The sequence below is a fragment of the Rhamphochromis sp. 'chilingali' genome (assembly GCF_963969265.1).
Source record: "Rhamphochromis sp. 'chilingali' genome assembly, chromosome: 21".
NCBI lineage: Eukaryota > Metazoa > Chordata > Actinopteri > Cichliformes > Cichlidae > Rhamphochromis > Rhamphochromis sp. 'chilingali'.
Genome location: NC_137949.1, coordinates 22,332,492 through 22,344,554, shown reverse-complemented (window position 1 = coordinate 22,344,554; position 12,063 = coordinate 22,332,492). Strand labels below are relative to the sequence as shown.

The following is a 12,063-nucleotide window of genomic DNA, read 5'->3' as shown; positions in this document are numbered from 1 at the left end:
GCCCTCAAATTATATAACCAGAAATAATTTATATTTTCTTTGAACTAGTGGAAAGGAGAGGGAATGGGGTCTTTCAAGCAGTCACACTTCAACTGTGAAACTCCCTTGTCCTTATGGTGTATTGACACTATTGAAACTTTTCAAAACCAGTCTAATGTTAGAAGAGCTTTTAGGTAAACTGTTATTCTTCTTCTTATCATTATTATATTTTTATTAATTATATTTTTATTATGATGTTGATTTGGGTGACACTTTTTGATAAATATTATATATTACTTTTTAAAACATATTAACCATCCCTATGCTTAAAAAACTTTTAAAAATAAAATTGTTCTTTTAAACTTGTGCATTGTTTGACTTTTAAAATTTTTGTATCAGGTGTAAAACGACTTTTTAAATAAAGTTGTTTTTAATGTGAGCAGCTCCTATTGGCTCGTTTAAAAAGAGGGAGGAGCAGATTGCACCGCCTAGCGTCTAGTCTTCGCGGTCTTTCGTCTGTTGCGCCTTTTCTCTCCCTGGTGTTTAAGAACGTGGAGGACAAAAGGATACCAAAGAATCGAAAACTATGACAAAGGTAAATACTTAAAGTTTGATACGTTTTCATCAATGGTTATTTTAGTAACTTTCTATAGTCGTCCTAAACGGTATAAGGGGGAGAAGCATAACATCTTTAGCTAGCAGGTATGTTTGCATTGTCTTTGGCAAACATAATTTAAAGTTAATTAAAAAACTCTTACTGCCTATATTCTACTCAATAAAGTTCATCTTATCTTATTCTGTTTTCATTGCACCATTCTCTCTATACAGTTTTTGAATTTACACACTATAACGTACACGGCAGTTTTTTTCTGTGCTTCTGCAACTGTTTCTTGGGTTTTCCTATAAGGTTTTTGTAATTAATTTAAAAAATTTATATTATTTTTTTGGCTTTAGTGGATTCCTGCTCAGCTAACTCGGCCATTATGCACTACCCAGTAAACAAAATGGCTGAACAGTATCTTAAATGTCTGAACATGAGCTAGTCATACCATGTTACGTAATATTCATGTGCAGTGTAGCAAGGTGATTGTTTAAATTACAGGAGTAGATGCCTGCAGCTGAAACGGTTTTCTGATCTGAATACGGTAATGTTACCAGATATGCATTGTACTATGGGAAAACGGTGGTGGATCAGTGTGTAAAAAGCCCCCAAAAGAAACACACAGCATCTTTAGCTCAAACACTGTCTGATCACTCTCTTAGATACTGTGCTGTTCCATCTAGTTATTGGTTACTGAGAAATGTTAGGTCATTAATTAATTAAGAGAGTGCAGCTGTTCAGATCAGATGGTGAAGTAGGAAAATGCAGAACATGTTATTATAGCTGAATGCTGTGTAAAATACTAGTAATAAATCTAACTCCCATTTATGGCTTTTACTACTGTGGGGCTAAATAAAAAATTACAGACATAATGAAATCTGCTACAATTACAAAGCTTAAGTTTAAAACAATTATTATATATTAAGCATTTTTTTGCTCTTTTTTTTTAAAATTCTTTTTGCTAATAATGGACTCAATTTTATTATCAACTTCAAAGACCTATTAAACTTTTAAACCATTAAATCCAGGAAATTAGATGCCCGTAAATGTACGAGACCCTCTTTATGTCTAGTATCCCCAAATATTTAATAATCCTTTCTAAAAGTACACAAATTTTGTTCTTTTCAATTAAATATTGCATGTTCAATGTATTCTTGAGCAGGTAAAAATTCCACTAAATTAGTTTTTGCATATTTTTAAGTATAATCAAATTTTTATAGTTTGCGAGTACTTTTAATTTGGAGATTTTGCCACTTGATTTGAAGTTTGGATAGTGCTTTATAGTAATTTGTAAATGTTTTGAACTCATCTGGCTTCTTAATAATTTAATAAAAAATTAACAAGCCATGTAATAATTTGAAAACCACTAGGGACCACTTATAAAAAAGTAATTCCTTTTTTACTTAAAGGAATTTAGGATTTATGTCTGTCAAGTCATTTGTTCTGGCATAAGTCACCATTTTGATATATCTTCCTGTGACTTTAAAGTCTGTCAGCTAGTTAGATACATTTTTGCACTGCTAGTGTTTGCTGCTTGAATTAGTCAGTTTATCATATAAACACATGCAGTGCCTTTCAAACTTTTAATTACACTGTTCATTTTGTGCATTAGTAAGAGAATCTTTTATATTGAATTATCCTGGGAAAAAACAAAAATGTTTGTATTTTCTCATGCACTTTCTTTCATTTCCTTATCACGTTTAGATTCTTCAAGATCACAAGCACCATCTTTGACATGTAAGTAACTTTCATATTATTTGTATTACTTATTATTATTATTATTTTTGAAAAGTGATGGTCTTTGGGGCATCCTTTTTTTTTATTGGTATTAAGTATATATATTTATTTAGGCACAGGAGGCAATGATCTATTTTAAAATTTAACATTTATTTAATTTTCATCTTTTATGCTAACAATAATGCCAACAGTGTTCTCTTCACTTGACCCACAACTCTGACAGTTTTGGTCCTCTGCTCTCCTCACAATTGGCTGATTTCCATCTGAGCTGCTACTGTCAACTGCATTAAACTGATTTTACATTGCCTTGTTATTCTAATCTTTATCTGCGTTTTGGACTCCAAACATTCACACCTGCTGTTAGTAACCAGAGCTCACAAGAGTGTAAGGCGTGTAGTTCAATAAAGTGATCGATGTGTTCACTAGCTGATTTCAATAAACCGGTAACTTATCAAATCCATATTTTATAGGAAGTACATTACTGATAAAAGTGGTAATAAACACGGTAACCAATAAAAATTAAAATTTCCTGTTATAAAAAAAAATACTGCTGTGAGCTCGGTTTTCTAACACCAGGTGTGAACATCTACAGTCTTTAAGCGCTGGTAAAGATTTAAAAATAAAAGCATTCAATAACATAACATTAAACACTAAATTAGTTTGATGGTGTTGACTGCAGCAGCTCAATGTTAATCAGCTGATGGTGATGGAAGCAGATGAGCGTTTTTCATCATGGTTGTTAGTGATGTGTTGGTCAAAACGAAACGGCTCTTTGAAGTGAACGACACAAGCGTGTTTTTTCTCTCTCTCTCACCCTCTCTCTCGCACTTTTTTTCCGCTTCACTCTGCACGCGAGCCTTGTGCTTTGCGCTGGGAAGAGGGGGGAGGGGCGGTTGTTACACACGCAGTAGCACAGTAACAGAGCAGGAGGGAGAGAGAGAGAAAGAGAGCCAGGGACAACAACGTCACATTACAAAGGTATAGTAATCATCCACAACTATTTTCAATTGCGGATGATAAAGGATTCAGAAAGTTTATTCATGCAGGCCCATATGACAGAGAATGTGCATCTTCTGTTTGTTTTCATATTATAATTTATATTTAATTGTGTTGTGGTTTGCAGTGTTTTGTGTTGTTTCACTTTAAATTTGTTTAAAAGGAAAAAGCTGAAAATTTAAATAGTTAAAAGTTGAAATGTAAATAGTTGTTTTTTTTGTATTATATGATTTATTTATTACATTTTATGTGGAGAGAATAAATAAAAGTATATTTACGGTGGCTGCTAGAGACAAAGCACGTACAAACCCCAAAACACGTAAAAACTCCATAGCACGTACAAACTCCAAAGCACGTACAAAACACAACAGAAGTGCTCCAGGATGCTAGGCACAGTGTTGAGATTTTGTTACCTAGTGGCTACACAAGCCAGGAAGTACCAACGACCGGATTTGGTGTGTGGTAGTAACAGGTAAATGAACAGCTTTTGGAATTTTTTATGAATATATATGAGTGCTTGTGTATAAATACACAAAAAATACACATATGATTTCAATTGTGTAAATTAAGTGATCTAGATAGCTTTGTTTTGGAAGTTCAGTTGACGCTAGGAATGGGTTTTGGAGTTTGTACATGCTTTGTCTCTAGGGGCCACCATATATATTTATATATAAACATATATAAATAAAACCACGTTTCTTTTTTTTACATTAGTAATTCCTTTTGTTCATAATTTTATATTGTTGTTAATAATAAATTAATTAAAGCAACAAAACAACCTGAAGAGCCGGTTGGGAGCCGAAAGAGCCGGCTTTCTAAAAAGAGACGAAAATCCCATAGTTGTGTAATATGCTGGTATTGATATGATCAAAAATGAACTGAGTTGTTTCGTATTCTATAGAAATTGTACATCTAATTAATAACAAGGCTTTCTGCTGCTGATGTTATTAATTAAAAATTTATTGTTTTATTTTTAAGCAACAACTTTTTAGCATGCAATCAGTCCATGCTGTACAGGACAGATTTGTAAACTGTGCATACAAAAATAGACTATTTTACAAAATTGCTCTTTTAACAAATGTAAATCACAGCAGATTTTTTTTGTTGTAGGTGCACTGTCACAACTAGAAATGTGGGGGGAAGTCCTCAAAGTTGAAGGCAGAACAGGAAAATACATGGAAATAACAATTTTCCTTTAAATGGTAAATGGCCTGCATTTTTATAGCGCTTTTCTAGTCCCTAAGGACCCCAAAGCGCTTCACACTACATTCAGTCATTCACCCATTCACACACACAATCACACACTGGCGATGGCAAGCTACATTGTAGCCACAGCTGCCCTGGGGCGCACTGACAGAGCACATCAGTAAAGGTCGATCTGGATACTTGATAACTGTTGGTATAGGTATGACATGAATTTGAATCTCCATTATCACAGGTTTTAATTGGGAGGGAACATGCAGATATACAGGAGGACTATAAACAGCAATTCCTATTGCATACAACTGTTTTAGAAAATACCAACAACACTGTTAATTTATCACTTGCTGGTCTATAGACTTTACAGTGTGGATGGATGGAAAATCCATCTGGCTCCACTCTGGCTGAATTGGTGCTACAAACAACTCTGCGCTCGGCTTTCCTGGCTGTGTGTGGATTTATACTTACACATCCAAATTTTGACCCTATTTTTCTTCCTTTCAGCTGATTGGTCAATTTCATGTCAATCACCAATTAAACAATCCAATCAGAGAACATCTCCAGAAGTTGATTCTGTTCATCTGGACGTAGCATTTTCAGTGGGAGAAAATGCTGCAAGCGCTACGTCCAGATGAACAGAATCAACTTTTGGAGATTTACTTACCTGGATGATTGAGCATGCATCAAGACAATCAGAGAACAGATAGGTTTGGCTGTTGGAGGGCTGCATTACGGAGCTTCAGGTCCTGGAAGAATAAATTCCCTTTTACATACCAGACCAGCATTTTTCTTCATTAGCACGAAGGAAAACAGTCTGTGCGTGTCAGAGTTCTGTGGTTTTTGTGTCACAGGGCTTATAATATGTGTAAAAATCTGGCCAGGGACCATCACATCACACTGCTATCATATTTTTCTGTTGCTATCATGTTTCTTTTCTGAGATGTTGTTACTTTTATGACAGATGTAACGAGAAATCTTCCAGAAAGTTAAATTTTTTATTCTAATCAAATATTTGATTCTGATAACAGATAAAGATTTTTTTTTTTTACTTTTGTTCTGCTATTTCATAGTTTATACAAATTTTGGCCAATTCCTATTTATTTTAACCCTTTAGCCCCCAAAAAGTCGCCAGCGACAGGTTTTTCCAAACCTGTCTCGTCAAACCTGAGCTCTGCCAGGGGCCCAACACGCCTGGACTTTTAGAAGAAAAGAGATGTCCGAAAATAAACCACAGGGTCAAATACTTAATTTTGTTCAGTGTTTTAGAGTTATTAATTTGAATTGACTAATTTAAATATTTTATTCATGTACATTTTGATTGCCTTTAGTAAAAATGGCAAAATTTCAATTTCTTTTTTCTTTCTGTTATTAATCCTTGATTACATTCATATAGTATACAGTAGAGGAAAAAACCTACCAGACCTACCAGTTATCCTGCGTAACATTATTGGGGATAAAGGGTTAAGGAAGCGCAATTAATTTTTTTAGTTTAGCTTGTGTTTACTACCATTTTTTTTTTTATCACCACACAGTAAACATTAAGTAATATGTAAAGTGTCCATTTATCCTCCATTCCGGTCCATTATCTTAAGCTTAGGCTGCTGCCCCTCGACCCAATCCGGTACTAAGTAGAGAGGCCCAGACTTCGCTCTCTCCAGGCACTTGGCCCAGCTCTTCCGGGGGAATCCCAAGGCATTCCCAGGCCAGCCGAAAAACATAGTCCCTCCAGCATGTCCTGGGTGTTCTGGGTCTCTTCCTGGTGGGACGTGCCCAAAACACCTCACCAGGGAGGCATCCTAACCAGATGCCAGTATCTAATCTGTCCTTTTTGTATGTTCCCCTCAGGTTGCCATGGTAGCAGATACAGGGGAAACAAGTGTAGACGATGCCACAAGAAGGATGATGAAATTCCTCATATCACCTGAGCTGGCTGTGGAGTACAACATGCTTGGCCGACATGGGGAAAAAAAGTTCAGAGATTTGCGTCTTTTTAATGTTGTGTATGGTAAGTTAGTTTCACTTGAGACATTTGAACTTTAGAAAACTAAACTTTTTTAATAAAGTGTTTGAAAGTGTAACTGAGATTGGTTATCATGCAATTTGTATATATTTTTTGAGGCAATAAAGTGAAATAAACATTGTTCTTTGAAAATCATCACCAAATGAAGTAAGCTAAGATTAACTTTACTTTGGCTTGCCCGTTTTTCTTCTTCTTCATTTGCAGAGGCACTGAAGAATTATTTAACATCAAAAGTCAACTTGCAAGAAGCAGAGAAGGCTCTGTCCAAGTGGTTCAGTGGAGCTAAAGACAGAGGAGGACCGAGGGCTGCAAGGGTACAAAATAGACTTACGGCTCTGTAAAAAAACAAACCCTGCTGATTCAAGATAAGCTTTTGAGTTTTCCATCTGACTTTTTCCCCATGTTGCTACAGTTCCAAATATCTAAGGAATTTTGCTGTAGTTTGACATTTCTAGTTTTTAAACGTTTACGCACTTTGGAATACAGTTACGTAAAATCACAGTTGTTGGACAAAATAAATGTGAAAAATGTTGTTTTGTGTACCCTCGTGATTTTTGAAATGGTTTTATTTACAAACTAGATTTTGTTTGCGGTCAGCTTTAATATATTTGGTGTCTTTGTGTCACAGAACCCGTATTAGCCGTCTGAAAAATTGATTTTGTGACTGTTTTACTACATGGGGCCCACTCAGTGCCAGAACTTAGTCAATTCAAACTAGAAATAAGATGCAAATACAGAACCCACTGCTAATGCCATTCCAACTTTTTAGCTCATGTTTTCCTCATGTTGTACCCACTAAGAACTTGAAAAATGGGGCCTAGGTGGGTTTCAGTGTACTTTGCCCAGTTGGGGTCCATTTAGTTCCCAGATTTTACCTATATAACACCGAGATGGGCTTATAAAATGGGGCCATTATGGAACCCGCGGACAATCCCACTTAAAACCCACTTTTTAGCCTATGTGGTACTCACATGGTACCCACAAAACAACTTGAAAGGTGGGGCCTGGGTGGGTTTCTTTGTACTTTGCCCAGTTGGGGTCCATTTAGTTCCCAGATTATACCAATATAACACCGAGATGGGCTTACAAAATGGGGCCATTATGGAACCCGCGGACAATCCCACTTAAAACCCACTTTTTAGCCTATGTGGTACTCACATGGTACCCACAAAACAACTTGAAAGGTGGGGCCCGGGTGGGTTTATGTGTACTTTGCCCAGTTGGGGCCCATTTAGTTCCCAGATTTTACCAATATAACACCGAGATGGGCTTATAAAATGGGGCCATTACGGAACCCGCGGACAATCCCACTTAAAACCCACTTTTTAGCCTATGTGGTGCCCACATGGTACCCACAAAAACTTGAAAGATGGGGCCCGGGTGGGTTTCTGTGTACTTTGCCCAGTTGGGGTCCATCTAGTTCCCAGATTTTACCAATATAATACCGAGATGGGCTTATTAAATGGGGCCATTATGGAACCCGCGGACAATCCCACTTAAAACCCACTTTTTAGCCTATGTGGTGCCCACATGGTACCCACAAAAAACTTGAAAGATGGGGCCCAGGTGGGTTTCTGTGTACTTTGCCCAGTTGGGGCACATTTAGTTCCCAGATTTTACCAATATAACACCGAGATGGGCTTATAAAATGGGGCCATTATGGAACCTGCGGACAATCCCACTTAAAACCCACTTTTTAGCCTATGTGGTGCCTACATGGTACCCACAAAAACTTGAAAGATGGGGCCCAGGTGGGTTTCTGTGTACTTTTCCCAGTTGGGGCCCATTTAGTTCCCAGATTTTCCTAACATAACACCTATATGGGCATTTAATATGGGGCCATTACGGAACCCGCGGACAATCCTATATGGGGCCCATTTTTCAGCCCATTTCCAAACCATATGGGCCCCACATATAAATGTTGGCTGGGTGTGGTGGACTTTTGGTGGAGGAACCAAACTCATCATTCACTGTAAGTATCTAAATCTCCTCATTACTACAAAATATTATACTATTACATATTACTTATATTATAAGTGTAATATGTCATCAGAATGTTTTAAACAAAATTTTATTCTGGGTGTTTTACATGATGTGATTGGGTTTGGTCATAGTGGCTGATACTGAAAACTTGGTATCAGAAGAGTTTAAATATATAATACAGTATTATCATATCAGTATACAGTATATCATGTTTATATATCGTGTTTATATAGTACTGAAAATTGAAATGTATTGAGTTAATCTGCTTTAAGTAAAGGTTTTTTTGTATTTATCTGTGAATAAATATTTCTTTCACAAAATCTGAGACTGAAAATATAGCAAAAGGAATCTTTGATTTTATTTATTTATACAAACAGCAGCATAATATCGTTCATGTCTTAAAGATCATTTGATTATTTGCAGATTAATGATTTCATCGCTGAGTTTATAGTTTATTGGTCTGATGTAGTAAAAAGGAAGTGAAACAAACAGATGACAAAGTCCAGCTCTGTTTGTTTTCCATCAAGAATATAACTGTAACAACAAGACATTTACTCTAAATTATTGTAACGTTTACAAAGATTTTAATTGAGTGTGAAAACACAATTTAATTAAAGTGTTAGGTTCTCCTATTTATTACCTCCTCTCCTCTGATCACAGTGTCATGCGCACAGTTAATCCACAGTGCTGTTAATGTCTGTCATGTATCATAACTGTGTAAAGCTGTTAGTGAAAATATGATATGATGACTTCCACTGAAATGTTTGGCACCATGTTGGATATAACATTTTATGCTGTTGACTAAATGAATTAGTTTTCATACAGATGCACTTTAACGGTTGAGTTTACAGTTCGTTAGTCTGATGTGATGAAAAGGAAGTGAAACAAACAGATGACAAACTTTAATATTTCCTGTACACATTTCAATTTTATCATCATGACAACAAATACAGCGGTACATTCACTAATTATTTATACTTTTTAAAAACCTTTTATCCTCCAATTTCTAAGTTTCTCTCCTCTATTATATCACAATATCATCATACAGTTAATCCACAGGCCTGTTAATCTCTGTCATGGATCATAACTGTCTCGTGTCAGCTATCTGTCCTACAGTAGAGGTTAATCTATCGTTGTGTGTCTGTGATCTTTCCTCCAGCTGGCCCCATGGTCAGACCCTCAGTCTCTCTGCTTCAACCCTCCTCTGAGAAGCTCTCTGGAGGCCCAGTCACACTGGCCTGCCTGCTGACCGGCTACTCTCCAGAGGGAGCTGAAGTGAGATGGGAAATAGATGGCACAGAGGTGACAGAGGGGGTCCTGAAGAGCTTAGAAGAAGAGAAGAGTAGTCACTACAGCAGCAGCAGCACCCTGATGCTGAGCCAAGAGAACTGGATGAACGCAGAGGTGTTCTCCTGCAGGGTGAACCATCATGACTACTGGCAGTCCAAGTCCTTCCGCAAGAACCGGTGTGAGGGCTAGAGTGGCTGTTGAAGTCCAAGACAGGAGCTTAGTGTGGGGGAGCAGGAGATACATCCCTGCTGCTCTGATCAATATGAGTTTGAAAGTTTGCAGATGAAATTATTTGATAACAGTAACTTACACAGTGACATGTGTAGCAGCTGGATGTGCTTGTGTCTAATAACTGCCATATTAATGATTCATACTTTTGCCAATAAAGCTTGCAGTGATCCATATTATTAAGCATTCTGTCTTATTTTTAAATATAATTGTTCTATAATGTCAGTGTTGTGTACTATAAATTAACCTGTTTGCCTAACACATGAAAAATCAAGTCTGGGAGGAGATGAAAATGGCAGGGCTACATCTGGCCTGAACATCTGGGACAAATCAAATATGTGTTCATCTTTTGAAATTAATGGAAAAGCTGAAAGAAGCTTGTGGTCATGTATTTATATCTTTTAGCAGGATGACAATATCTCCAAATTTTACTCTTGCGGAAAAATAAATAACTTGAGTTTGATTCAGTAAATAAATGTTTTACTTGAAATTAAAACCATGAAGAGATCTAGAAAATAAAAGCTCAAAATGTGAGTGTAGAATGTATCTTAGTGTGCTCATAATCAAATATGTAAATCAGCAACTTCTATCCAATTATTCCAAATGTTTTATTTCTCATTATAACAATGTGATTAATTCAATATACTCTACAAAATAATTGTATTTTTATATTACCTCATTATGTACAGTGATGTTATGAGGTAAATATTGTTATGGAAATTTTAACAATAACCTGCAACACACCCAGTGAGCATTTTGAAATGGTTCAATAAACACATTGCAATGTGGAGAGAAGCATCGCAGCCAGAGCACTAGGATCATCTCTGAATTCTGGCCGTCGTCCTTGCACCTTTATACACAGAGACAGACAAAGACATTCCACAAACTCTTACATGTTAGCTCATCTCACAGGGGGGCTATACCATCAGCCCCATCCTTAAACCCCCTCCCTCACATGGAGAATTATGACCTTGTTTTCTACTTAGCCGTCACCTCCTTAAGACCAGGACGTCTGGAGATCTTCAAGTCTACGATGGACCCTCTGTGAAGGTGCAATAAAACCTGAGGCCCACATATGAAAACATTCCATATGCATGCATACTGGTGACAGGAGTGATCTTGCTATACTAAAGTGATATGATCTAAAATATTTTGATTAATACAGGAGAAAAGAAATCTGCCATCACAATATCAAATGATACAGACCCTAAATAGAACCACTTCATTTTAAGTATTCTTAATAACTGAAAAGAAGAAAAGATATGCTTTAGCTTCCATGACTTGATATCGGTGTGTGCATGCTGGGTCAGAATACACTCCCATACAGTAGTAATCTCCGCCATCTGGAGCCTGAACTCTGTTTATATTTTTTTTTCCACAGTGCTATGGTGTCCTCCTCCTCTGGGCAGAGTCATCTTCATTATACCCAGCTTTATACTGGTGAGGAGTTGGAAAACTGCCATTATGAATGTAACATGGTCTTATAAATTGCAACATGTAGCTGAGTCTCTGCTGCCCCACTACAGCTGAACTTCCCACCTCCCAAATACAACTTTAACACCAGATTACAACCCTGTGGTAGGAAACTGATAAAACAACATTTTCATGCATGAAATGCAATCATTGTTTGATTCAAATCAAAGTATGTGATTTTTATTTAAGTTAAAAACTGTGTACAGGGTCTGGGTTCAATATTTGGTTTTGACTAAGACTTGAACTTTGAACCTCCAAGTCCATCCAGTCTTGTTTTCTCAAGTAATTAATACTGCAAAAATCTGACTCAAAGTATTATCAAAGAACACCACATGTTCTCTTGCCTCCCTTTGTGGCTTTTTGGCGAACTGTAGAATTAACATTAACATTTTATTAATCAAATTTAAAGCCTTTTCATGAAATGTTGTGAGACAAGCATTATATGTTACAGATTCTAAACAGTGTTACTTCATTTAAAATCTTCTCAATAATGTGATCAGGAATGCGTAAATATTTTAGTTTCCACCTCTGAAAGTGGACTCAGTGAACCAGTGAT

At 36.5% G+C, this 12,063-nt stretch overlaps 1 long non-coding RNA gene and 1 gene segment (V, D, J or C); both read left to right on the top strand.

Annotated features, from left to right (window-relative positions):
- The first annotated feature begins 449 nt into the window (after positions 1-449).
- LOC308389762 lies at positions 450-7,065 on the top strand. The gene is made up of 4 exons (XR_013970326.1): positions 450-574; positions 2,285-2,317; positions 6,359-6,518; positions 6,738-7,065. It is a non-coding gene; the product is annotated as an uncharacterized lncRNA (long non-coding RNA).
- A 2,618-nt stretch (positions 7,066-9,683) lies between these two features.
- LOC308390088 (Ig kappa chain C region, B allele-like) lies at positions 9,684-9,995 on the top strand. The segment is given in 1 exon: positions 9,684-9,995.
- The last annotated feature ends 2,068 nt before the right edge of the window (positions 9,996-12,063 follow it).